Raw genomic sequence first — 27,580 nt, forward strand, 5'->3', positions numbered from 1 at the left:
GCCTATTAATTAAAGAAATATTCCCATGATGCTAAGTGATGCCATCGCTATCTGATTGTTGGGGGTTCGACTGCTGCAACCGCCACCATTTCCCAGATTAAAGGAGCAGCAGCGCTAGCTAAGCACAGCTGCTCTTTTATAGTATTTCCCTGCACAGCTGCGCTCCTTACCATTCACTTGAATGGGGCGGTGTTGTAGTTCCCTGCACAGCGGGCGGCCTGGAGTGCCTCTGTGTAGATAAATAGCTGCTCTTGTGATCAGCGAGGATCTCAGACCCCCATAGATCATAATGCTATGGCATATCCTAGTAATATGCCATAACAATATAAGAGCTATTTAAAAATGAAAAGTCGTGTTGGGTGATGTATACACCATTTAGCCATAACATTAAAACCGCCTGCTTAATATTGTCTAGATCCCCCTTGTGCCATCAAAATATCTCTTGTAGGGACATGGACTCCTTCAGACTGCTGTGTTTAGCAGCAGATTCTTTAAGTCTTGTAAGTTGTGAATTGGGGCTTCCATGAATCAGACTTTTTTTCAGCAGATTCCAAACAGGGGTCAGCATGGGCACTCTGACCGGTCTGCAATAACGCTGCTCCAAATGCAGCAACCTGCGATGCACTGTGTGTTCTGACTTCTTTCTATCATAGCCGGCAGTAACTAGCTCTTCTGTGGGATCACACAGGACAAGCAGCCTCTTCTCTCCACGTGCATTATTGAGCCTTGGGTGCCTTGATCCTATCGCCAGTTCACTGGTTGTCCTTCCTTGGACCACTTTTGGTATGTTCTAACCACTGCTTACCAGGAATACCACACAGGCTCTCACAATTTAGCCTTTGCCAGGTCGCTCAGATCTTTATGCATGCCTTTTTTTTTTTTCCTGCTCTCTAAACATTAACTTCAAGAACTGACTGTTCAGCTAAACCAGTAGAAAGAGTGTGAAACATTAGTGGTGGCATATCATGCCCTATAACAGATTATAGCATCTGTATCTGGGATATTTGGGGATCTGAAAAGAACTGCTCCTTTTATCTGGTCCTGCTGATGGACATTGTCATCAGTATGAACCTTGACTGCAAGCGGAAAAGAGTAGCATTATTGTTGTCTTGCAAAGGCTCTCACTAGAGCCTGTGCTAGGCGGGAATGCCTAATGTAAATGTTGATACAATTAATGTTTACATTTATGGATAGTGCCACCAATATTGATTTTAACAACAGCGTTAATCTTATCTTCATTTACACCGGACAGTTATCATTATGATTATGGTATCAATAATTGGCTAGTGTAAACAGGCCTTGGATTGTGGGAAGTGTTAAGTTTTAAAAATTCTTCAACAGAAGTAATTTAAAGCTTACCTTATAATATAGGTACCTGGGCTCATATATTATTGGACAAATGAGGCCACATTAGCAAAAATCGAAGAGCTGGGCACCATAAAAAGAGAAGCGGGCAAACGCTGATAAATATCATTTACCACTGATTTTATTTTTACACAATGCAGATATCGCCTTTTTGTTCTTAGTCAAAATTCAGGATTGGAGCCAAAACGACTATGTTTTTTTTATACAAAGCACCGAATCACCTGCATAGACATACAGTAGTAAAATGCAAAAATGTTTAGCTCCCTGCAGCCACCACTAAGGGTAGCTGAGGAGCTCGCTGCATGCTGTTTCAATGTATAAAAAGTAGGTAGTGGGGAATTATATTTGCCTATGGCTTTTGGGTTAAGATGATTCCTGCTTGAAGCAGATGCAATTCGGCTAATGAAAGTATATTATTAAATTTCACATAATGAACATTTTTCTAATGACAATTAACTACTAGAGAAACACTTAAAATTGGTGAGGCCTGAATGCTCTAGGAACCTCTTAGATACCTTAATTATGGCCCCACCTGTTAAATCTTCCTTGTCCTTTCTTTACTGCAAACTGAGAGAAGCACTTACCAAAGCAACCACTTCCACAATGTTTAAAGCGTGGAATAGGGAGATCCCTTATCAGGATCTTACGCAGCAACTTTTAGTGGGGTGGGCGCGGGTACGTAAAGCAGTCATTTGTGAACATTTGCGAGAAACACACATTAAATTCATTCATGGGGCTATTTATGGCTTTGACATACCCCCTCATCCTAATTTTCCAGATAGACTGGTGGCATGCCCAAGATGTCATACACCCAAGACAAATCTGTTCCATGGGTTGTGGGCCTGTCCTAAATTATTTACATATTGGAAGAAGATATTAGAGGTCATTAGGGATACATGGGGTGTATCTCTTGCCATGGAGCCGCTACCTCTTCTATTTCATGTATTTTCTGTTATTCCGAGCATTCCAGACGCTCTACATGCCTTCCTTCTAGTGGCCAAAAGATCCCTACTTACCCTTTGGATAAAAAACAGGTACCGTCAATTACTGAGGTTATATTTCAGATGAAAAAGTATATATATATATATATATATATGGATCGGCTGGAAATTGAACGTACAGCGGAATCTTGTTCCTCGAAGTTTTTCAAAAAATGGAAAACTTTTATATGCAAACATTTCCAGCCCACTGAGATTAAAGACCTGATGACACCGTTCTATTATACTTCTTGGTACTTGACAAGGGCAGTGGCAGGGACGTTGGGAGTTCTGAAGGAGTAAGTCAGGCAGCACTTGTGGGTAGCGCTATCCTGGCGGTGATCTGAGCCTAAGTTGCTTTTATATACCTATGTTTTTTTCTTTTTCTCTTTATATAACCTTGATTTTGCATTATCTGGATGTCAAGGGGCAGGGGAGGGGTTGATGTTAAATTTGTTACATCTGTTAACTTTGTTAAAATTGCTTCGGCAAATTTGGTCATGGAATCATATTATATTCTTATGTATGGTATACGAGATATTATACTGACATTTCTGATTGTTTCATTGTACTGTCAAACGTATTGCTGAACATTTGTTTCTTTTTATTTTGAAAATCAATAAAACGATATTATAAAAAAATAATAATTGGTGAGGCCTCCTTTGCACACAGAATTTTTCTGGTATTTTAAGCTGCATCAAAAATCGCTTCTAAAAACGCTAGCAGTTATCAAATGTAACATGCATTTTTTATGGCGTTTTTAGTGCCATTTTTGTGGCCTTTTTCAATTGCTGTTATTTTGTACATGCTTTTTTATGGTGTTCTTGAAGTACTATAGAGAAGCCTATGGGAAAAACGCCAGAAAAAAATCTACATGCCCAGAGCATGCTGCGTTTGGAGAAAAACACTGACCACAAAATTGCCTCAAAAATGGCACAAACAGAAACACAGTTGTGCGTAGTGCATTTTATAGTTCCCTATAGATGTTAATGTAACATCTGGCCCCACTAAAAAAAGCACCACAAAACGCTTAAAAAAAATGCAATTGAAAACCCAGAATGGTGAATCTACAATCATTTCTTTTCATAGGTATTCACAAAATAGCATCTTGGCGCAACAGACTGTATTCCATTATTAATTTTCATTCCAAAAATTATTTCTCTCAATAAGTTTATTAACCAGTATAGTTTATTCCAGTACCATATACAATGAAGAAATACTTTGGTTCCTGCTGGTATATATAGGAATTCACATTTCTCAAAGGAGAAAAAAAATTACATATGTGTGAAACCAGAGATGGAATTTTGAGATAATTTTGAATCAAAGTGCCATGAACACTTTGCATTTGGCATCATTGACACTTTTATATTGTATAGACTTGTTTTTCAAGCTCTGCATACCTGTAGGTGGTGCCCTTGACCTTTGCCCCAATGGTATAATACAAGGATTCTCTTTTGTATTTTGGAACATTTTGTACAAGTGTTTTTTGCCGCCGTTTTTGAAGTGCTATAGAGGAGCCTTTGGGAAAAGTGCTGAAAAATAGCCATACCTAGAGCATGCTGCTTTTTGAAGAAAACATCCTTGACCACAAAAAACACCACAAACCAAAATGCTTTCTATGTGGTGTTTTCTATATATCCCTATAGACTTGTACTTAGTAACATCTGGCCGCAACATTTTTAACCTAAAGAAAAAGCCCTAAAAAATAACAACAAAAATGCCACAAAACACACAGTAAAACGCTGTGGGTAAGTCCAGTGTTATAGCAGGGGCTATAAGAGACATAAATACTATATAGGAGTGTAAACATCTTCTTTGTAAGCTATGCAAACTTAGTACATGTTATGTTACATACATATATATATATATATATATATATATATATATACACTGTATATATATATATATAATATTTTTTATATACAACAATCATCGCAGTTTATAGGATACGTGTCCTTGCAACGGAAAAGTTCTGTAGCAAATCCGCATGTGCTACATACGGATTTTGCCATGGACTGTGCTGCGGATTCACCATGGATTTCACCCTAAAACCCTGAATGCGTAAAATCCACTGTGAAAAAAGGTGGCATTTCCACAACATAATGAGCATGCTGAAAATGTGAAAATGAACACACAGCATTTTGCTTTGTTTTTTTGCATTTTTCGTGGGGTTTTTAAGGCATTTTTTGCTGCGTTTTTTCTTGTATTTTTTTTATTGCGGCCATATGTTACATTTAAATCTTCAGTAAAATAATAAATGCACTAGACACAACTGCTTTTTGGTTTGTGGCGATTTTGTGGTCAGTGGAATTTTTTTTCCCAAACCCAGCATTCTCTGGGTATGGCGTTTTTCAAGGCGTTTTTCCATAGGCTTCTCTATAGGACTTCAAAAAAGCTAGAAAAAAACATGTACAAAATGACTTCAAATTTAAAGAACAGCACAAAAAGATACTATAAGGGCATGTTCACACGTGTGTGTGTGTGTGTGTGTGTGTGTGTGTGTGTGTGTGTGCGTGCGTGCGTGCGTGCGTGCGTGCGTGCGTGCGTGCGTGCGTGCGTGCGTGTATGTGTGTGTGTGAATGCACAGGATTCCAAAAAGCAAAAAGTGTAAAAGAAATGTCACAAACAAAAGTACATATTCCTCCTCATAAAAACAACACTAGAAAGACCATGAAAACCTGTGATAACATTGCAGGGGTATCCAGGTAGTCACACACTGTGCAACTTATTTACAAAAGATTTCCACCACTTTTCTGTGAGAAACGTGTGGTTCAACCTAGTATTACGAATTGTATTCCTTAATCTGCATGTGCCGTGTTGAAGAATAAGGAGCAGATGACACTACTCCAGTACACAGTGCACTTTAATATTTTCATAAGAGTTTCATCATTTTACATTTTCACTGAAATAAATTCTGAAAGAGAATTTAGATTTTTGGAAATCCTCAAATCTAAAAACAATTTGAATGTCATTGTTGAAGTTGTAAATATATTCTAAGTTATAAAAGCTTTAGGTGAACGACTCATTGAACAAAAGATAAGGCATCTCTACTCCCGCATGTGACAATAAAAAGGCAGGCATATTTGTTTTGTACTTATGTTCTCTGTGGAGTAGACTGACAGGAGTAACCTCTAACATAGACACTATTACTAAACTCTATTCTTTCTAGATATAAAGCCTCCAGGGAGGGGATACAACATAGCTGCTTCTTGTTGAGTCCGGTTCTTTCTGGTACACGCTTACTGTCACTAGAATAGAGAAAGTTAATAGTCTGAAAACTTTATCACTCCTGTTTAAAAAGTAGTGATAGTAAAATAAAAACCTCCAGGAAAAAAAATGTACCTTACCCTTTTTCTGGTGAAGTCTGTGTTTAAGGGCACTCTGGTGTCTTTTTTCTTTTGTATGAATTTTTGTTCTGCCAAAGTCATGCTTGTTTTTTATCAGTTGCCCCCACTGTTTTCCATTGACTAGAATGTAACAAATACATTTAAAAAGAAATAAGAAAGTGTATGTTCAAGAGATTTTGTTTCTCTTTTCTCTACATTTCTCTACTTTTTTAGTATACCACTCAAGGGCAAGAAAAATGTATATTAAACTAGTAATATTACTTGTAGTAGAACTACATATAGAGGCAGTTCATAATTATTTTAGATTGGATTAATTAGCTAAAGATTTGAAAGAGGTTGTGTCTTTAAAGACAATGGTGGCATATAGCTAGGATATCCCACCAATGTCGGACGGCTGTGACAAACTAATTACAAACGTACTGGAAAAATGAAGAAACACAGCGCTTCATAGGGCAACATGATAGGACAGAGACCAGGGGAATGGACTTATTTATGACATTCCCCCTAGAACATGTCCGCTCACTTATTTGTCTTGTGCTCAGGGCACAACACTTCAGCGGACATATGGGCAGATTTACTAATACTGTGTAGGTATTAGACAGCGTAAACTTAGACAAGGCAGTCAGAAAATGCACCAAATTTATCAAATTGGTGCATGCTGTATCATCATCTTGCTAGACATGCTGGACACTTTGCCCTTCCTTATACCACTTATTAGTTGGCTTAGCTTAGGCCAGTGTTTTTGCACCCAAATGTGTGTGTGACAGTTAATAAATGTGGCGCACAGCATCAATTTGAGCAAAAAATTCTGGTGCATTTTGAACCGTAAATCTTCTGTACACCAGATGCTGCAGCCTTCTTTCTTGGGATTCTCTAGTCCGTCAATATGCAATTTGGGACTAAAGAAACAATAAAAGATCACTACTGGCGGCTCTGCTGGATAAAAATACTACAACAGATTTAATGTCAGTTTCCAATAGCTTTATTAGGTGCAAGGGTTGCCAACACATTATAAGACCATACCAGTCTCTTCATCAGAATAATACACCATATGAAAAAATTAGACTGAGTGGATATATATGCCAAAAAAAAGCTGCCAAACAAAAGGATCACTACATCAAAGTGGGCATGTGTAATGTCCACTGGGGATGTGGACCCACTGGGTGAATCTGCCGTAACGGAGTAGCTGCTGGCCAGACAGATATAGGACAGTCACTGATAGATGGTACCTTAGTAGCAGGCTGGACATAGTCAGATTGCAGGTAGTGGAAGCAGGCTGGTGCCGTATTACTGGAAGCAGGCTGGTGCCGTATTACTGGAAGCAGGCTGGTGCCATATTACTGGAAGCAGGCTGGTGTCAGATTACTGCAGGTGTGAGATTAAATTTTTAACAACAGGTTCCCTGTTTTGCGGTCTAAGACATACGTGCCGTGGGGGGGGGGGGTGTTTTGTGGTCTATTGCTCCATGGAAAATTATTCTAATCATAAAATAAAACAATTACGATATTCCAAACACACCCTACATTAAAGAGGACTCTAAATAAAGAAATTCCCTGTCCAGAATTTTTTAGTGTGGATTTCCACACTATGTATATAATTACATAAGAAAACATACCTACCTACCCACACTCATTATATTAAACTCACCTATTATGTATAGACGTATATGTGCACATTCAATATCCTAAGAGTGCTCAGCCCATTTAGTTAGGCTGTGCACTGTGAGACGGGTGGAAGATAGTGCGGCGTGCACAGTAGGCTGCAACAAATCTCCCAGCTAACGCACAGATACGGTGCCAGAACCTAGCTCAGTACATAAATATTGCACCAGAACCAAGCTCAGTACATAAATAGTGCACAAGAACAAAGCTCAGTACATACATACAGCACCAGAACAAAGCTCAGTACATACATATATATATATATATATATATATATACAGCACCAGAACCAAGCTAGGTACATACATACAACACCAGAACCAAGCTCAGTACATAAATACAGCAGCAGAACAAAGCTCAGTACATAAATACAACACCAGAACCAAGCTCAGTACAGAAATACAGCACCAGAACAAAGCTCAGTACATAAATATATCCCAAGAACCAAGCTGAGTACTTATATACAGTACCAGAACAAAGCTCAGTACATATATACAACACCAGAACAAAGCTCAGTACATAAATACTGCACCAGAACAAAGCTCAGTACATATATACAGCACAAGAACCAAGCTCAGTACATACATACAACACCAGAACCAAGTTCAGTACATAAATACAGCAGCAGAACCAAGCTCAGTACATAAATACAACACCAGAACCAAGTTCAGTACATATATACAGCACCAGAACCAAGCTCAGTACATAAATACAGCACCAGAACAAAGCTCAGTACATAAATATATCCCAAGAACCAAGCTCAGTACTTATATACAGTGCCAGAACCAAGCTCAGTACATATATACAGTACCAGAACCAAGGTACCACTGACCGAGAACCAATGGTTCTGGGGATGTATATGTGTGCTGGGTGTCACGATCGCAGGGTATGTGGACCCACTAGGCCGATCCGCTGTAGCAGAGAGGCAGCTGGCCTAGTCACAGTCTATACAAAAGTCTATAGCAGTTCGTAATACACGGGTACCTGAACTAGTCCATGAAATTCTCATGGTGCTACACTCTATGCCCCTGAATATAATAGTGCCATACACTGTGCCCCTGAATATAATAGTACAATACATTGTGCCCATGAATAAAATTGTGTATAATAATGCACCCCACACACACACACACACACACACACACACACACACACACACACACACACACACACACAGTGCCCCCTGTAGATAGTGCCCCTCATAGAGAGCCCTGTAGATAGTGCCCTTCATAGAGCCCTCTGTAGATAGTTCTCCCCATAGAGCACTCTGCAGATAGCAGCGTTCCCTGTAGACAGGGCCTCTTGTAGCGTTCCCAGTAGACAGAGCCCCCTGTGGCGTTCCCTGTAGATAGAGCCCGATGTGGCAATCTATGTAAATAGGGCACCCTGTGGCGTTCCCTATAGATTGTGCCCCCTGTGGTGTTCCCTTTAGTTAGGGCCTCCTGTGGCATTCCCTGTAGATACTGCCCCCTGTAGCATTTCCTGTAGAGAGTGCCTCCTGAGGCGTTCCCTGTAGATAGGGCCCCTATATAGTTCTCTGTAGTTAGTGCCCCCTATATAGTTCCCTGTAGTTAGTACCCTCTATATAGTTCCATTGTAGATAGGGCCCCTATATAGTTCCCTAAAGTTAGGGCCTCTATATAGTTCCCTGTAGTTAGGGCTACTATAGTCTTTTGTAGTTAGTGTTCCCTATATAGCCCCCTGTAGTTAGTGCCCCCTATATAGTCCCCTGTGGTATGGGCCCCCTATATAGCCTCCTGTATATAGGGACCCCTATATACTCCCCTGTAGTTAGTGTTCCCTATATAGTCCCCTATATATAAGGCCCCCAACGCTGCACACAATAGAAGGGGAAAAAAACATTATATGCTTACCTGTCCAATACCATTTATCAATAAAGTATTTATTATTTTTCAATTCAACACGATCACACTACTTTCCCCTCTATCCCCTCACCCCCCTTTCTTCATATATACTATTCAATCGGTGGTGTACACCTAGTGTGATCTTATTACATTAATAATTAGTAAAATTATAAGAGGGTAACAACTTTACGTATTCCTGTCCAATTCCCGCTTCATCCTCCAGCGACGCCAGTCATCCTCCAACGGAACTACGCAGTGGTGCGAGGACGTCATCGCACCGACTGCATGATGACTAAAGCACTGAGTGGCAAGGCATGCTATGCTTCGCCAGGGTAGCGCTAGGCAACCCAATTGTATCCACGTCCTAAGGCACTGGGTGTATTTTTAACAACCGGTTCGGGAGAATCGGGGCGAACTGGCCAGATCCCACCCCTGGATTACTGGAAGCAGGCTGGTGCTGGATATCTGGAAACAGGCTTGTGCAGGATTACTGGAAGCTGGTCTGGTCACGACTTGACACAGATACAGTATTTGACACAGATACAGGACTGGTCATGGATACTTGACTCAGGATACAGGATAGTCACGGACACAGGTTTCAGGAACAGGATACGGAACCTTCGCAGACTAACCCTGGGTTAGTAACAACATTGCTCAGGCACTGGGTTAGTGGGCAGGGTTTCTTAAATAGTCCTGGGTATCCCGGGATAGGCTGGGGACACTTTTACTGGTGCACACGCTGGCCCTTTAAGAACAAGCATTAGCCCTACGGGCACAGTCCAGAGGAGAAGGAGGCAGAGAGCAGACCGAGTCCCTGGGAAGGGAGAAACCAGTGGCGATGCACAGTCCTACGGTCGCGGCTGCCGGTAAGGGGAATGCTGGTGGTCAGCGACTGTGGGTATAACAGTACTTCCCTTTACACCCTCTCCGCTTAGGTCCAGAGCGTAGAAGGAACTTCTTGATGAGAGCTTGGGCGGCAATATTCTCTTCAGGCTCCCAAGACCTCTTCTCAGGACCAAAACCCTTCCAATCAACTAGATAAAATGTCTTCCCTCCTACTTTCTAGCAGTCTAGAATCTCCTTGACCTCGAAGACATCTGAAGAACCTCAGAGAGCAGATGCAGAGTTAGAGGACTTGCTGTAGCGGTTGAGAACTACAGGTCTCTGGAGAGATACGCGTAAGGAGTTGGGAATTTTGCGGGTAGCAGGCAGACGTATTTTGTAGGACACAGGATCGATCTATTTTTAAAACTTCAAAGGGACCCAGAAATCTAGGAGCAAATTTGTAGGAAGGAACCTGTAAGTGGATATTCTTAGAGGACAACCAGACTTTAGCTTCGGAGGAAAATTGAGGAGGTGGCCTTCTCTTCCTATCAGAGTATTTCTTCATCCGCGCCACCGCCTGCAAGATCGCTGACTTGCCAGATCTGGAGAAAACTTCTGTAGGAAATATTGGCTGCGGGAACTTCAGATGTAGCAGGCACAGGGAGAGGCACACAAGGATGTTGGCTGTAAACTATGTAGTAGCATTGGATTCACTTGTATGATTATTATATGCACATTCTGCCCACAGAAGGAGTTGTACCCAGTTGTAATGTTGAGCTGAAATTAAATGGAGGAGATAGTTTTCAAGCACTTGATTAGTTCGTTCAACTTGGCCATTGGATTGAGGGTGGTAGGATAATAATAATAATAATAATAATAATAACAACAATCTTTATTTATATAGCGCCAACATATTACGCAGCACTTTACAATTTAGAGGGAACATGAAACAAACAATATCAGACATTACATAGTGACAAAGTTAAAGGAACAGTGTCACCAAAATGTTTTTTTTTATATCAGTTTTATGTTAGGGTTTTATTAAAAACGTTTATATTTATTTGTGTGTTTGTGTGTTACTTTTTTCTATTTTTACACTTTTTCTTCCCTATGGGGGCTGCCATTTTTTTTCCATTTCTGTATGTGTCGATTAACGACACATACAGACATGGAATACGGCAGCTCCAGTCTCATAGGGACTGCGAACGGGGCCCGTTCCATCCACTATGGTGTACGGCGTGTGTGTGGGAACGGCGCATGCGCCGCTCCCACACAGTCCGATTTGAAATGCGCGCCGTCCGGCGCCATTTTCCTGTGGACCGGAAGTCGCGGCCGGGCAGTAAGATTACTACTTCCGGTCGCGGCTTCCGGACTTGTGCACATGGAGCAGCGGCAGCAGATGGAGTGGACGGACCGGAGGGAGCGGCGGCGACTGGAGCAGGTAAGTAATTTCTATGTATGTTCGTGTTTCAGTGTGTTTTACTAGTGTATGTAAACCTTCTACACTGTGTGTTAGTTCAAAAAATGGCGACACACAGTGTAGGAGGTTAGACCGTTCAAACCCCTCATTTCTCCCGGCACTAGCCAGGATAAAGGAGGGGGGGGATTCTGAGAGCTCACTAGAGCGAGAGATTTTTTCCCAATTTTGCAGCATAAAGCAATGTGGTTGCTTTACCACATGCAATGCTGCAATTTTGGGAATTGCTCCATCTAGTGACCAGTGCTGGGAAATATTATAAATTGAATCCAATTTATAATATTTCCTGACTTGTGAAAAAAATAAAAAAAATTAGAACAATGTTTAATCACCTACACACTAATTGTTTAACTAAAAAAAAAAAAACATGTTTTGCTGGCAACACATTCCCTTTAATGTACAATTCAAACCTGAGGAGTGAGGACCCTGCTCGCAAGAGTTTACAATCTATGAGGAAATAAAGGAGACACAAAGTGTAACAGTGTTTGTTCTGTACAATAGTCCAGCCATTTTTATACACATGGGGTGGTACACATAAAGCTGCATGAGTCGGTCACCAGCCAGTATCCGTATGATGGACATGAAGAGAAGGAGTGTGAGGGAATCTAATTCTGATGACTAATCTAGAAGGAGGGCCATGGAAAGGAGTCAGATTAGGGAATGTTATAAGCCTGTCTAAATAGATGTGTTTTCAGGGCACCTTTAAAACTGTGGATATTGGGAATTAATCTGATTGTCTGGGGTAGCGCATTCCAGAGCACTGGTGAGGCACGAGAAACATCTTAGAGACGGGAGTGGGAGGTTCGGATTATGGAGGATTTTAATCTAAGGTCGTTGGCAGAACGTAGAGCCCGAGTAGGGTGGTAGATAGAGGTGAGGGAGGAGATGTAAGGAGGTGCAGCACTGTGGAGAGCTTTGTGGGTGAGAGTAATAAGTTTGAATTTTATTCTGAAGGGGATGGGCAACCAGTGCAGTGACTGGCACAGATTAGAGGCATTGGTGTAGCGGTTGGTCATAAATATGAACCTGGCTGATGCATTGAGGATAGATTGGAGAGGAGAGAGTTTGGTGAGGGGAAGACCGATTAGTAATGAGTTAGGCTGGGTTCACACGACCTATTTTCAGGCGTAAACGAGGCGTATTATGCCTCGATTTACGCCTGAAAATAGGGCTACAATACGTCGGCAAACATCTGCCCATTCATTTGAATGGGTTTGCCGACGTACTTTGCAGACGACCTGTAATCTACGTGTCGTCATTTGACAGCTGTCAAACGACGACGCGTAAATTAACTGCCTCGGCAAAGAAGTGCAGGGCACTTCTTTGCAACGTAATTTGAGCTGTTCTTCATTGAAGTCAATGAAGAGCAGCTCAAGATTTACAAGCGTCACAGACGCCTCGCATAATGCGAGGAGGAGCTTTTACGTCTGAAACGAGGCAGCTGTTTTCTCCTGAAAACAGTCTGCCTTTTCAGACGTAAAAGCCTCTCATCGTGTGCACATACCCTTACAGTAGTCAAGACGGGAGTGAATCAGAGCAACAATGAGAGTTTTGGCGGTTTCCTCCGTAAGAAAAGAGCGGATTCTGGAGATGTTTTTGAGGTGAAAATGACAGGAGCGTGAAAGTGATTGCATGTGAGGAGTAAAGGAAAGATCTAAGTCAAAAATAACCCCGAGACAGCGGGTGTGCTGCTTAGGAGTTATGATAGTGCCACACACAGAGATGGAGACATCAGGTTTAGGGAGGTTAGTAGATGGAGGGAAAACAAGAAGCTCAGTTTTAGAAATATTCAGTTTTAGATAGAGAGAGGACATGATGTTAGAGACAGTGGACAGACAATCACTGGTGTTTTGTATTAGAGCAGGGGTGATGTCACGGGAAGAGGCATATAATTGGGTGTCATCAGCGTAGAGATGGTACTGAAAGCCAAATCTGCTGATGGTTTGTCCAATAGGGGCTGTGTAGAGAGAGAAGAGGAGCGGACCTAGGACTGATCCCTGAGGAACCCCGATAGCAAGGGGAAGACGAGAAGAAGTGGAACCAGCAAATGACACACTGACCGAGCAGTCAGAGAGATAGGAGGAAAACCAAGAGAGAGCAGCGTCCTTGAGGCCAATAGAGTGGAGCATGTTAAGTAGGAGTTTGTGGTCTACAGTGTCAAAGACAGCAGAGAGATCCAGAAGAATCAGTGGAGAGTATTTGCCTTTAGATTTAGCCGCCAAGAGATCATTTGAGACTTTAGTAAGGGCAGTTTCTGTGGAGTGTAGAGTGCGGAAACCAGATTGTAAGGGGTCTAGAATGGAGTTAGCAGAGAGATAGCGGATAAGGCGAGAGTAGACCAAGCATTCCAGGAGTTTGGAGATGAAGGGCAGATTAGAGACTGGTCGGTAGTTAGCAGCGCTGGATGGGTCAAGAGTTGGTTTTTTCAGTAATGAGTTTATAATGGCATGTTTAAAAGAGGAGGGAAAGATACCAGATGAAAGAGAGAGGTTAAATATTTTAGTTAGGTGACCAGTGACAGCTGGGGAGAGGGACTGGAGGAGGTGTGAGGGGATAGGATCACTTTGACAGGAAGAAGAGAAGTATTGGACTAAAAGGTCCATCACTTCTGCATCTGCTCTACACCATCCAGATGCCTTCCATCAGTTCTCGTTGGAACTTGACGCCTCTTCCATTGGTGCTGGCGCAGTCCTCTTCCAAATAAACTCTAAGGGGAAAGCTGTCTCCTGTAGCTTTTTCTCTAAACTCTTTTCGGCAGCGGAGAATGACTATTCTATTACAGATCTGGAGCTTAAAAGAGTTTTGACAATGCAGATTCAGTGTCAGTGGGCCAATCCTTTGCACTGGCTCCATTTTTGGTGTGGGCTGAGATGGGAGTGGTGGGCGAGGAAAAATTAGGATAAATTGTCTGTAGACGTTCGCAAAACCTATAAACCTCTGTATAGCACGAAGACTTTGAGGACAAGGCCAATCCGGAATGGCCTTTACCTTTTCCGGATCCAAGTCCATGATCTTAGACAATATAGCCCAGGAAGGGCAAGGATTTCTTTTTAAATATGCATTTCTCCAGTTTAGCGTAGAGGTTGTTCCCCCTTAACCGCGACAGGACTTGGCGAACATGCTTCCGGTGTGTTGTCAACTAAACTAATAAGTGGCATGGAGAATCTAAGTTATTTAGCCTTGAAAAGAGACGACTAAGGGAGGACATGATTAACTTATATAAATATATGAATGGCCCATACAAGAAATATAGTGAAAACTTGTTCCATGTAAAACCCCCTCAAAAGACAAGGGGGTCCTCCCTCTATCTGGAGAAAAAAAGGTTCAATCTCCAGAGGCGACAAACCTTCCTTACTGTGAGAACTGTGAATCTGTGGAATAGCCTACCGCAGGAGATGGTCACAGCAGCAACAGTAGATGGCTTTAAAAAAGGCTTAGATATTTTCCTAGAACGAAAAAATATAAGCTCCTCTGTCAATGTGTAGAATTTTTTGTTTCATCCTTTCTCTTTTTTCCCATCCCTGGTAGAACTTGATGGACATGTGTCTTTTTTCAACCGTGCTTACTATGTAACTATATGCTGACATAGCTTTGGTCTCGGGCAGAGACAGAGGATATACGTACCCATCCACGAGGAGCTGAAGTCTCCGGAAGCAACTCGATTGGACTGTCTTATGGGTGATGCAAGGTCTCAGCCTCCTTCTTGCTGAACACGCCTGTATAGCAGGCATTTTGCGGAGGTAGACCAGGGAGCGACTGAGGCACTGGAGGTCGGGCAGGGCGAACCACAGGCAGACAGTTGAGGTGACAGCGAGGTCCCCACTGAAGAATTTCTCCAGAATTCTAATCAAGCACTGGAACGTGCTTGCTTAGCCAGGGTAGTCCCAACAGAATTGGATTAATAGCCATAGGTAAAACGTGGAAGGTTATTTGTTCAGAGTGTAGAGCACCCACTTGTAACTTCAATGGCTAAGTGATGAACAGAATTGGGTCTGGCAACAGATGACAATTCAAGGAAGAGTCGTGGGCAAGTGGAGACGGTCTACTAAGGCCTGGCGTATAAAGTTCCAACAGAATGTGAGGCCCCGCCAACAAGGACAGAGATTCTGATCGAGAGTTTAGGAGAGGATTTTACAGAAGACTTGGGTTCACCTAGGGTAGTCTTTCCTATCAACCCTAGGAGTTTCCCGGCTTCTGAGGACACTGACGCACAAAGAGACCCTTTCTCCCATAGTATCTACAAAAGTTAGCAGTGCATCTGTGCTGTCACTCCTGGTCCGATATTCTTACCCACTCCACCTGCGTAGGCTCTTCAGAAGAGGTAGTGGAAGGAGATAGCAGGGCTCTTTGAAACGTAGGTGCGAGTCTTGAGAACTTTCTCTCCTTTAGACCTTCTCAGAATCAGGGCATTCAGAGAAGATGAGAGATCACGACCTGCCAGCTCATCTTTGATGCCCCTGGCTAAACCTTGCCAGAAGAACGCCACTGTTTCCAGGCAAGCTCTGCTGCGAGAGTACGAAATTGGATGGCATATTCTCCCACAGTCGAACTTGCCTGATATAGAGAGAGAATGGGAGCGGCGGCTGAGGACATATGGCTTCGTTCCTCAAAGACGGTACGGAAGGTGTCAAGGAAGAGCTGCAAATTAGTGGACTCTGGTCCTTCACGTTCTCAGTGGGGATTTGCCCATGCCAAGGCCTTGTCAAACAACAGGGAGACGATGAAGGCTATTCTCATCAGGTATGACGGAAACAGATGAGAATGCAGTTTAAAGTGGAGTTTACATTGATTGAGGAAGCCTCGACAGCTTTTGGAATCCCCATCATAGCGAGGTGAAAGGGGCAATTGAATTCCGGCACCGGAGCTGACTGGAACTATGGCAGGCTGAGGAGTAGATGAAGCTACTGCTTGCGGAGCTTCGGGAGTAGGAACAGGAGCGATGTCAAGGTAACTGGCTATGGTATTAACCGCCTTCAGTAGCAGATCCTGGCATAATCGGAGGTCTCGCATATCATCTTGCATAATTTGAACCGCCATCTTGGGTTTGCCAGCGGATGTGGACCCACTGGGCTACTCCACCGTAACAGAGTAGCTCCTGGCCAGACAGTTAATGGACAGTCACTGGTAGATGGTACCTTGGTAGCAGGCTTGACACAGTCAGATTGCAGGTAGTCGAAACAGGATGGTGCCAGATTACTGGAAGCAGGCTGTTGCTGGATTACTAGAAGCAGGCTGGTGCTGAATTACTGGAAGCAGGCTGGTGCTGGATAGCTGGAAGCTGGACTGGTCATGGACAATGGGCTCAGAATACAGGACTTAACACGGATACTGGACCCAGGATACAGGATAGTCACAAACACAGGTTTCAGGAACAGGATACGGAACCTTCGCAGACTAACACTGGGTTAGTAACAACATTGCTCAGGCACTGGGTTAGTGGGCAGGATTCCTTAAATAGTCCAGGGTATCAGGGATAGGCTGGGGACAATTTTACTGGTGCGTGCGAAGGCCCTTTATGAAGAAGCACTAGTGGATGCAGAGGCGGGGATGCACAATCCTGCGGCTGGAATTAAGAGGGGAATGCTGGCGGTCAGCGACCATGGGCATAACAGCATGCCAGAATTCTACAGTCCACTTTTTAAATCCTTGCAGATCCATGATATATGCACATCCAGTTTAAATGCTGTAATTTGAAGAAAACAACAAATAAATTGGTAAACATCATAAAAAGATACAAAATAAAAACACGTCATCTATAAAAATACTAAGATAAATTTGAGTTACACATTCCCACAGTAAAAAAAGACACATACATTTATTTGTGAATCGTAAAATGATTGTGGATTGAAAACCATCAAGCAGCTCTGTGGAGCCACGAGACTAGAACAAGGAGGAGGTGGAGCATGTGAGCGTGTGACGTCACGCAACGTCCGTTCCTGCTAGCCATGTGAACTAATCTCCTTGCTCCTTCTGACCGTTCCGGACCGCTCCCGACAGCTCCTGACCGCTGAGGTTGCAGTCTCCTTGAAGCAAGATGCTGGTCGGCGTCTGCTGGTGGTGGCGTTTCCTGGTCTCCTGACCTCCCTGTCTCTGTTCTTCCTGTTTGCGTGCCTCCCCACGTGTTGCCGAGAGGTGGGGGTGTCCTGGGTTTGGCTGCCTCGAGGTGCTCCTCTGCGGATGCATGGGTGACTGGCCCCGGATCACGCTTGTTGTCTTCACAGCCGGAGATACTATAGGACGGAGCTGGACTCCGATGTTGAGAAACTTTCTGGACGGTGCTTGCGTTCTGGATAGTATCTATGTTTTGGAATGTGCTTATTTTCTGTTTATATGAAGGACTAAAGACATGCTCCAGTCCCTATTGTTTCCTATCACCAATTCTGGAGTATTTAGCTGATGAAATTGGGGATCCTTTGAATTCATTGTTAACATATTCTCTTATGTGATTCTGATGCAACAGTTGACTAAATTTACAGTTATATGTATATGTCTATGTCTTGAAATAAGCTGTGTATGATAAAGAAAAACAAAAGAGAAGACATTGTTATGGCTAATAGAAAAAAATAAAACCCAATACTAAGGATAGGGTGTCAGATGCTTCACTCTCTCCTTCAGAAAAACGTAAAATGGAGAAATATTTAAATAGACTAGGGCTCCAGCTAAGAAATCTCTAGAGGATGACGACTATGTGGAGGGAGAGGATGGACAGGGAGGAAGGAGATATAGGAAGGAGGGTAAATAACACAGAAGGAAAACCCGCCCCTGAAAGATATTTCATGGAAAATATTTCAATGTTTTGAGGCAGTCACAATTGGTGGAAATTAAAAGTGATTTGTTCATAATAAGAATAGATATGAATGGGTTCAGAGAAGGGCTTGGTAAAATAGAAAGTAAAACCAACATTATGGAAGGAACATATCAGGAACTATCAAATTCATCTAAAGGAGGCCCAACAATTAAATAAAAAAACTCTTGGACAAAGTACTTCACCTGGAAAACAGATCAAGGAGGAGTAATTTGAGGATAGTAGGATTGCCGGAAAAGGTTTCAAAATGGTTTAAAAAGTTGGTGAGGAAAAAAAATTTGACAGAAATGTTTCATGTTTAACGTGCCCATCGAGTCCTTATTTACCCCAGGCAACCAGGGCTTCCTCCACGGACATTGTTGGTAAAGCTTCTTTTAGCAAAGGATAAAGAGATTATAATCCAAAAAGTGAGAAAAAAGATAGTATAACACATAATGAGGATAAGGTGATGATATTCCCAGATTATGCTGCGGATATACAAAAACAGAGTTCAAGTTTTATAGAGGTTAAAAAAAGACAGAGCAAAAGGAGTAAACTACGCTTTGGTATATCTGGCTAAATTACGAATTGTTTATGAAGGTTTCTCATTCTTTTTTGAAAACCCAAGACATGCCTCAAAATGGATGGAAAACAAGTTTAACCCCTTCTGTGGTAAACAACTTTCAGATTTTAATTTTCGTTTTTTCCTCCTCACCTTCCAAAAGCCATAACTTTTTTATTTTTCCGTCAATATAGTCGTATGAGGGCTACAACAGAAATAAGAGCTGCTGATGTAGCCGGTGCCAGTGCTGTTAATATATCAGTTGATATACTGAATTGGCTGAATGTAGATATGGTCCAAGCTAAATTAAACTAAATAAATGTACACAAGGCCCCGGGACCACCCTAGAGTTCTTAAAGAGCTTAGTTCAGTTATTTCTGTCCCCTTCTTCATAATATTTAGAGATTCTCTAGTGACTGGTATAGTGCCAAGGGACTAGCGCAGGGAAAATGTGGTGCCTATTTTCAAAAAGGGCTCTAGGTGTTCCCCGGGTAATTATAGACCAGTAAGCTTAACATCCATTGTGGGGAAAATGTTTGAGGCGCTATTGAGGGACTATATACAGAATTATGTGACAATAAATAGTATTATAAGTGACAGCCAGCACGTTTTAACTAAGGACAGAATCTGTCAAACCAACCTGATTTGTTTATATGAAGAGGTGAGCAGTAGACTAGATAGAGGGGCCGCTGTGGATATAGTGTTTTTGGACTTTGCAAAGGCATTTGACACTGTCCCTCATAGATGTCTAATGGGTAAATTAAGGACTATAGGTTTAGAAAGTATAGTATGTAATTGGATTGAGAATTGGCTCAAGGACCATATCCAGAGAGTTGTGGTAAATTATTCCTACTCTGAATGGTCCCCGGTTATAAGTGGTGTACCCCAGGGTTCAGTGCTGGCACCACTATTATTCAACTTATTTATTAATGATATATAGGATGACACCAAGCTATGTAGTGTAGTTCAGTCTATGGAAGATGTTCGTGAATTGCAAGCGGATTTAAACAAACTGAGTGTTTGGGCGTCCACTTGGCAAATGAGGTTTAATGTAGATAAATGTATACTTATGCACCTGGGTACGAATAACCTGCATGCATCATATGTCCTAGGGGGAGCTACACTGGGGGAGTCACTTGTTGAGAAGGATCTGGGTGTACTTGTAAATCATAAACTAAATAACAGCATGCAGTGTCAATCAGCTGCTTCAAGGGCCAGAAAGATATTGTCGTGTATTAACCCGTTAGTGACCGCCTATACACCTTTTAACGGCGGCCACTAATGGGCTTTATTCTGATGCATAAGCCTTTTTACGGCACTGCATCAGGATAAGTAAACAGATCAGGGAGCTGTCAAATCTCCCTGCTCTCAGCTGCCAGAGGATAAGCTGTGTAGTTTTACTCAGCATATCCGCCTAGTGTGTTCCTACCCTTATGATGTCGACTACGCTATTGATTCCGTCGGAAAACCGAAAACCAGCCAGAATGGTGACGAACGGAAACCATTAGCGATGTTTCCGTCACCATTGAGATCAATGGTGACTGAAACGGAAGCTGTGCTGTCACTTTCACTTTCCGTTGCGGGGTTCACCCGACGGAAACCTCAGACGGAACCCTGTAACGGAAGCGAACGGTGATGTGAACAGGCCCTAACACAAAAGTTTTGTATTTTTTTAAGCTGGTTCACAAAAAAAAATAATTCCAAATTCTACTGGACCAATTGCCTATTTAGAGACAGGCAGCAGCTCCAGGAGCGACATCATAAGGGTAGGAACACACTAGGCGGATATGCTGAGTAAAACTACACAGCTTATCCGCCAGGGTAGACGCAGGGAATTCTGCCAGCAAAACCGCACCAAATAGTGGCGCAGGTTTCGTGAGGCATGTCCGCTGCGGGAATCCTGCAGGAAAAAAAAAAGTTTAGACATACCCCGGCCGTAGTCTCTTCTGAACGTTGCCCCGCCTCCTGGGATGACGCTGTAGACCATGTGACTGCTGCAGCGGTCACATTGGATGAAACGTCATGACAGGAGGCCGGGCTGTGCTAAGAATAGAGGATCGCGTCACCTAAACTACGGCCGGGGTAAGTCTAAACTTTTTTATAAATTTCAAAAAGTACCTTTTTTTTTTTCTCATTTGTGATTTTTGCGGCAGAACCGCAGCATTTCCGCAACAGAGGAGCGGCGATTCCACAGAATAAATTGGCATGCTGCGGCTTAAAAAGCCACACTGCAGGTCAATTTTTTGTGCAGCGTGTGAATGAGATTTGTTCAAATCTCATCCACTCTGCTGCGACTGTAATACGCTGCGGATTTTCCGCAATAAAATGTGTTCCATAAAATCCGCAGTGTTCATGCCTAGTGTGTTCCTACCCTAAGGCCGGATTCACACAAGCGTGTGCTTTTTGCAGACGCAAAAAATGTGGCATTTTGCGCATGTAAAAGGTCTATAACAGCTCCGTGTGTCAGCAGCGTATGATGCGTGGCAGCGTGATTTTCGCGCAGCCACCATCATTATGACACTCTGTCTGTATGTTTGTAGCACGTGGTGCTTTTCTGTTTTCATTCATAGTTTATTCTGCTGCGGAAGTGCTGGGCGTGATTTTCACTCACCAATTGACTTCAATGGGTGCGTGATGCGCGAACAATGCACAATATCGGACATGTCGTGAGTTTTACGCAACGGACACACGCTGCGTGAAAATCACTGACAGTCTGCACGGCCCCATAGACTAACATAGGTCCGTGCGAGGCGCGTGAAAATCACAGTTGGAATACGTTACACTACCTAGGTAGTGTAAAGTATTCTAGCAGCGATCAAAGCTGCAGGTCAAAAAAATAAAGTGTAAAAAGTTAAAAAAAAGTTAATAAACAAAAAAATAAAGTGTAAAAAGTAAAAAAAAAGTTAATAAAAATGTTTTATAAAAGTGTAAAAAAAGGTTTTATTTTCCTATAATAAGTCATTTATTATAGGGGAAAAATGAAAACGTTAAAAAAATTTGCACATATCACCGTGTTCGTAACGACCCAAACTATGAAACTATAATGTTAATTTTTCCGCACGGTGAACGCCGCAAACAAAATAAAAGGAAAACTGTGAGCATCGCTATTTTTTGGTCACCACCCCTCCCAAGATATAAAATAAAAAGTGATCAAAATGTCGCATTTACCCCAAAATTGTACCAATAAAAACTACAACCCGTCTCGCAAAAAAACAATACCTCCCACAGCTTTTTTGACGAAAAAATAAAAAAGTTACGGCTCAGAATAGCGTGTCTCAGAAAATAAATTATTTTGTAGAAACGTAATTTTATTGTGCAAACGCTGCAAAACTTAAAAAAACTATACACATATGGTATCGGCGTAATCGTACCGACCGACAGAATAAAGTAAAACCTCATTTATTGCGCACGGTGAACGCTGTAATAAATAAAGAATTTAAAGCGCCAAAATCGCTGTTTTTTGGTCACCTTAGCTCTAAAAAAGATCCTGTGGGGTCAAAATGCTCACTATACCCCTACAAAAATTCCTTGAGGGGTGTAGACTCCAAAATATGGTCACTTTTGGGGGGTTTCCACTGTTTTGGTCCCACCGGGGCGTTGCAAACCCGACATGGCACTGAAAACCAATCCAGCAAAATCCACGCTCCAAAATCCAAAAGGCGCTCCTTCCCTCCTGAGCCTTGCTGTGGGTCCAAACAACAGTTTATGACCACATATTGGGCTTTGCCGTAATCGGGAGAAATTGTTTTACAAATGTTGGGGTGCTTTTTCTCCTTTATTCCTTGTAAAAATGAAAAAATTCTATGTTTCCACAGAAAAATAGGTGATTTTCATCTTCACAGACTAATTCCACTAAATTCTGCAGAAAAACTGTGGGGTCAAAATGCTAACTATACCCCTAGAAAAATGCCTTGAGGGGTGTAGTTTCCAAAATAAGGTCGCTTTTTGGGAGTTTCGACTGTTTAGGTACCACAAGACCTCCTCAAACCTGACATGGTGCCTAAAATATATTCGTAAAAAAAGGAGGCCCCAAAATCCACTAGGTGCTACTTTGCTTCAGAGGCCGGTGCTTCAGTCCATTAGGACACTAGGGCCACATGTTGGATATTTCTAAAATCTGCAGAATCTGGGCAATAAATATTTAGTTGCGTTTCTCTGGTTACAGATTTTCTTTTTAGTACAAATGAATTTCGGCAAAAAAAAGGAAATTTGTAAATTTCACCTCTACTTTGCCTTAATTCCTGTGAAATGCCTAAAGGGTTAAAATACTTTCTGAATGTGGTTTTGAATACCTTGAGTGTTGCAGTTTTCAAAATGGGGTGATTTATGGGGACTTTCTAATATAGAAGGCCCTCAAAGCCACTTGAGTGTGTTGAGGAGGAGACATATAGGACGCCATTTGATAATTAGAGAACATCTGTTTTTCCTGTATGCTTTCTCCTAGATATATACTAAATGTCTGTTTACTTAAATATGTATAATCTTATATACTCTCAAAAGTTTTTGAATGTTAGAAATTTTTTTGTACTCTTTGTATTTATGCCTCTAGATAACTGATGTTACTACTCCTATACCAATTTTGTTGTATTTTAATTAATATTGGGAAAAAAAGAAAGCCATCAAATTGCTACATCGTATTCATCTTCAATCATAAGTAGAAATGAAAAAAAAAAAAAATCCATCTAATCTCCATGAACTCTCCAACCTCACTTCTTAAAAGCTATGTACACCTTTGAAAGGCAATTATTTTTTTTTTTAATAAAAAAATCAGTGTATCAGTGTGTTTGGTGCAACTTTCCAAATACTTTTTCTTATTAAAAAAAAAATATATTTTTAGATACAGCTGCTCTGTATTCTCTATACAACTGCTCTGGATTCTCGAACTTGATGGATTCAGTGACAGCGGGCCCTGTGTGTCTCTAACACGCAGGATCCACCTGTAAACTATCATAAGGATCCACCTGTAAACTATCACATCTAAGTTATGAACTTAAGTAAATAAAGAAGCAAAAGGCACGGCGCCACATAGTGCAGGTCAATCAGACTAAAAATAAATGTAAAACGTAGTTAATGTGCTCACCACGTAGTAGTAGGTAAAGGCAATAAATAACTCCACTCTGCTGCTGCCAGGATCCAAAACCGGTGAAAACGAATGGTCACCGCTAATTGAAGCATATGAAGGAAGAAAAAAGGAGGATCCTATAGGGCGCTGCTGCGTGGTTGTGGTGGAAAGTCAATGAAAGATAGAAGATATATAATAATAATAATTATTTATTAAACAATAGGTGGCTACGCGTTTCAACACTGAACTAGTGTCTTCCTCAGGCCATTAAAAACATATACAAAGGGGTTCCTTATATACCCATAGGTATTAGACAAACAAGAGTCAGAGGTGGGAGAGGTTAAGAGGTTAATTAGAACGTCATGATTAACAGCTGTATCAAAGGGCTAACTTAGAAAAAATCATTAACACATGGAATAACACCTACACAGGGGAAAGAAAAAAGCGGGAATCACACCCGTATTAGTTTCGTAGAATAAATGAATGAATTAATACATAAATAAATGTTGAATCCATCATACACAACATTGAAATAGTGTATAGACAAATATACATGTAAAAATATCATTAAAAACAAGAAATGCATTACATTAAATAATGAATTGACAGAAAAATAAATATATATATATATAAGCGCGTATAGTTTGATACAGTAAATGTTTTTTTTAGTGTCTCTAATGTTATTGTAAGATGATGTAAACAACAATAAAGAAAATAAAATATATAAAAATATATATTTTAAAAACCATCAGATGTATAAAACCGGTGTACAAAAACGCAAAGTGTCAATGGTAGCCAAATCAGCTTAACATACGATTTTACAATCAGAAAAAAACACAATAATGGATAACCATTGTGATGTGACAAAACGAAAAAATAGGGACTATAAGTGTAAACAGAATTTAACAAATATATATATATATTAGAAAAAATAATACACACTTAGGAGAAAATAAATAGATATTTTTAAAAAAAATATATATACATAAAAGCCGCAATGGTTTGATAATAAGGACAGTTCACATTACTAAACCCCTTGGTAACATGCAAACCGACCCATTAGTGTAAATCATAAGTCATTAATATTTGAAATACTACTGCAGAAATATCTGTCACTTACACGACAGAAATTTAGAATGTCAAACACGAGCGCTAAAATGTGCCCTAGTGATTCTGTAATATTGTTGACGATCCTCTTGGTTGCTTAGCTACGGAGATAATATCACATACTATTCTAATAACCCGTTAATTCTTGTTGGTTAATCGAAAATTCATTGTTTGGTTGCCCTTAAATAACTATTTTTCTAAAAATTTTGCCCTGCATTAATTGCTCCTTGTGACTTTGTGGATTACTATATTTAATATTTTCAAATTATGGGTGGACAATATAAGACATCCATAAGTACCGTCTAAATATGGCTGACTATGGGTCATCTATTTATTCTTTTCTTCTTTTTATATTTATATTTTAAACACAAATATTATGTATTATACTAGGATCATTTTTTTAATAATCTGATTATTTCCTTTGTTGCTTATAGTTATATTTGTTTACTCCTTCTAATATTTTGCACTTCGCTGATAGTTTTTTGTGATTCTGTTACTAATAAAAGATTGACATTTGTCAATCTTTTTATTTTTTCACTTTGACAACACTACTATGTTTAAATGCCGTTTAAATACGGCACATTTTAGCGCTTGTGTTTGACATTCTAAATTTCTGTCGTGTAAGTGACAGATATTTCTGCAGTAGTATTTCAAATATTAATGACTTATGATTTACACTAATGGGTCGGTTTGCATGTTACCAAGGGGTTTAGTAATGTGAACTGTCCTTATTATCAAACCATTGCGGCTTTTATGTATATATATTTTTTTTAAAAATATCTATTTATTTTCTCCTAAGTGTGTATTATTTTTTCTAATATATATATATTTGTTAAATTCTGTTTACACTTATAGTCCCTATTTTTTCGTTTTGTCACATCACAATGGTTATCCATTATTGTGTTTTTTTCTGATTGTAAAATCGTATGTTAAGCTGATTTGGCTACCATTGACACTTTGCGTTTTTGTACACCGGTTTTATACATCTGATGGTTTTTAAAATATATATTTTTATATATTTTATTTTCTTTATTGTTGTTTACATCATCTTACAATAACATTAGAGACACTAAAAAAAACATTTACTGTATCAAACTATACGCGCTTATATATATATATATTTATTTTTCTGTCAATTCATTATTTAATGTAATGCATTTCTTGTTTTTAATGATATTTTTACATGTATATTTGTCTATACACTATTTCAATGTTGTGTATGATGGATTCAACATTTATTTATGTATTAATTCATTCATTTATTCTACGAAACTAATACGGGTGTGATTCCCGCTTTTTTCTTTCCCCTGTGTAGGTGTTATTCCATGTGTTAATGATTTTTTCTAAGTTAGCCCTTTGATACAGCTGTTAATCATGACGTTCTAATTAACCTCTTAACCTCTCCCACCTCTGACTCTTGTTTGTCTAATACCTATGGGTATATAAGGAACCCCTTTGTATATGTTTTTAATGGCCTGAGGAAGACACTAGTTCAGTGTTGAAACGCGTAGCCACCTATTGTTTAATAAATAATTATTATTATTATATATCTTCTATCTTTCATTGACTTTCCACCACAACCACGCAGCAGCGCCCTATAGGATCCTCCTTTTTTCTTCCTTCAGAAGTTATGAACTTAGATGTGATAGTTTACAGGTGCATCCCGCATGTCAGAGACATGCAGGACCCGCTGTCACTGTACCCGTCAGTGCCGCAGGACTGACGGATTCACTCAATAGCGCTAGATACAGCTGCTCTGTATAGAGAATACAGAGTATCTGTATCTCAAAAAGTAAAATGAATTTTTAATAAAAAGTAATTGTAAAGTTGCACCAAACACACTGATACACATTTTTATTTAAAAAAATGCCATTCAAAGGTTTACATAGCCTTTCAATACCACACAATAAACCTCCCCCTATACAATTTAAATTCTCATAAATTCACCCACAAAGTTTACCCATGGTTTCCAGATCTTCTCAAAGTGATTCCTGGTATCATTCTTGATTGGATCTTGTCTCCCGGCATAACTGTGTTTAGGCCGGGTCTACACTGGACAGAAATGCTGCAGATCTTCAGTGCAGATTGTAGTCCCAGTTTTAGCTGCAGATTCGCTGTAAATTTGCTTCAGAAGAATCAGCAGAAAATCTGCTACCTGTGTGGGTACCCTTATTCTTTCTAGCACCTGTTCTAATTCCAGATTAACTCTTTTCCATTTTTGTACAACTTGCACCTTTGATGATGCAGCAATATTTGTATCAGTTTATGTTTGTTTTGACCGAATGAATAGCGCAGTCGACTACGGTATTCATTCCGTCAAAACGACAGAACCCTTAAACAACGGTGACAAACTGAAAACATTTGCACCGGATACGTCACTATTGAAATCAATAGGGATGCAAACGGAAAGCTATGGTTTCCGTTTGTTTCAGTCAGGGTGCCGTTCATGGGTTCCCCTGACGAAAAGCTCAGACGGAACCCAGAAACGGAGCCCTGAAGCAGTTGTGAACGAAGCCTAACTTTGGCTTAAAAACATGGATGCAAAATA

Source organism: Rhinoderma darwinii, chromosome 3 (genome assembly GCF_050947455.1).
Source record: "Rhinoderma darwinii isolate aRhiDar2 chromosome 3, aRhiDar2.hap1, whole genome shotgun sequence".
NCBI classification, from domain to species: Eukaryota; Metazoa; Chordata; class Amphibia; order Anura; family Rhinodermatidae; genus Rhinoderma; species Rhinoderma darwinii.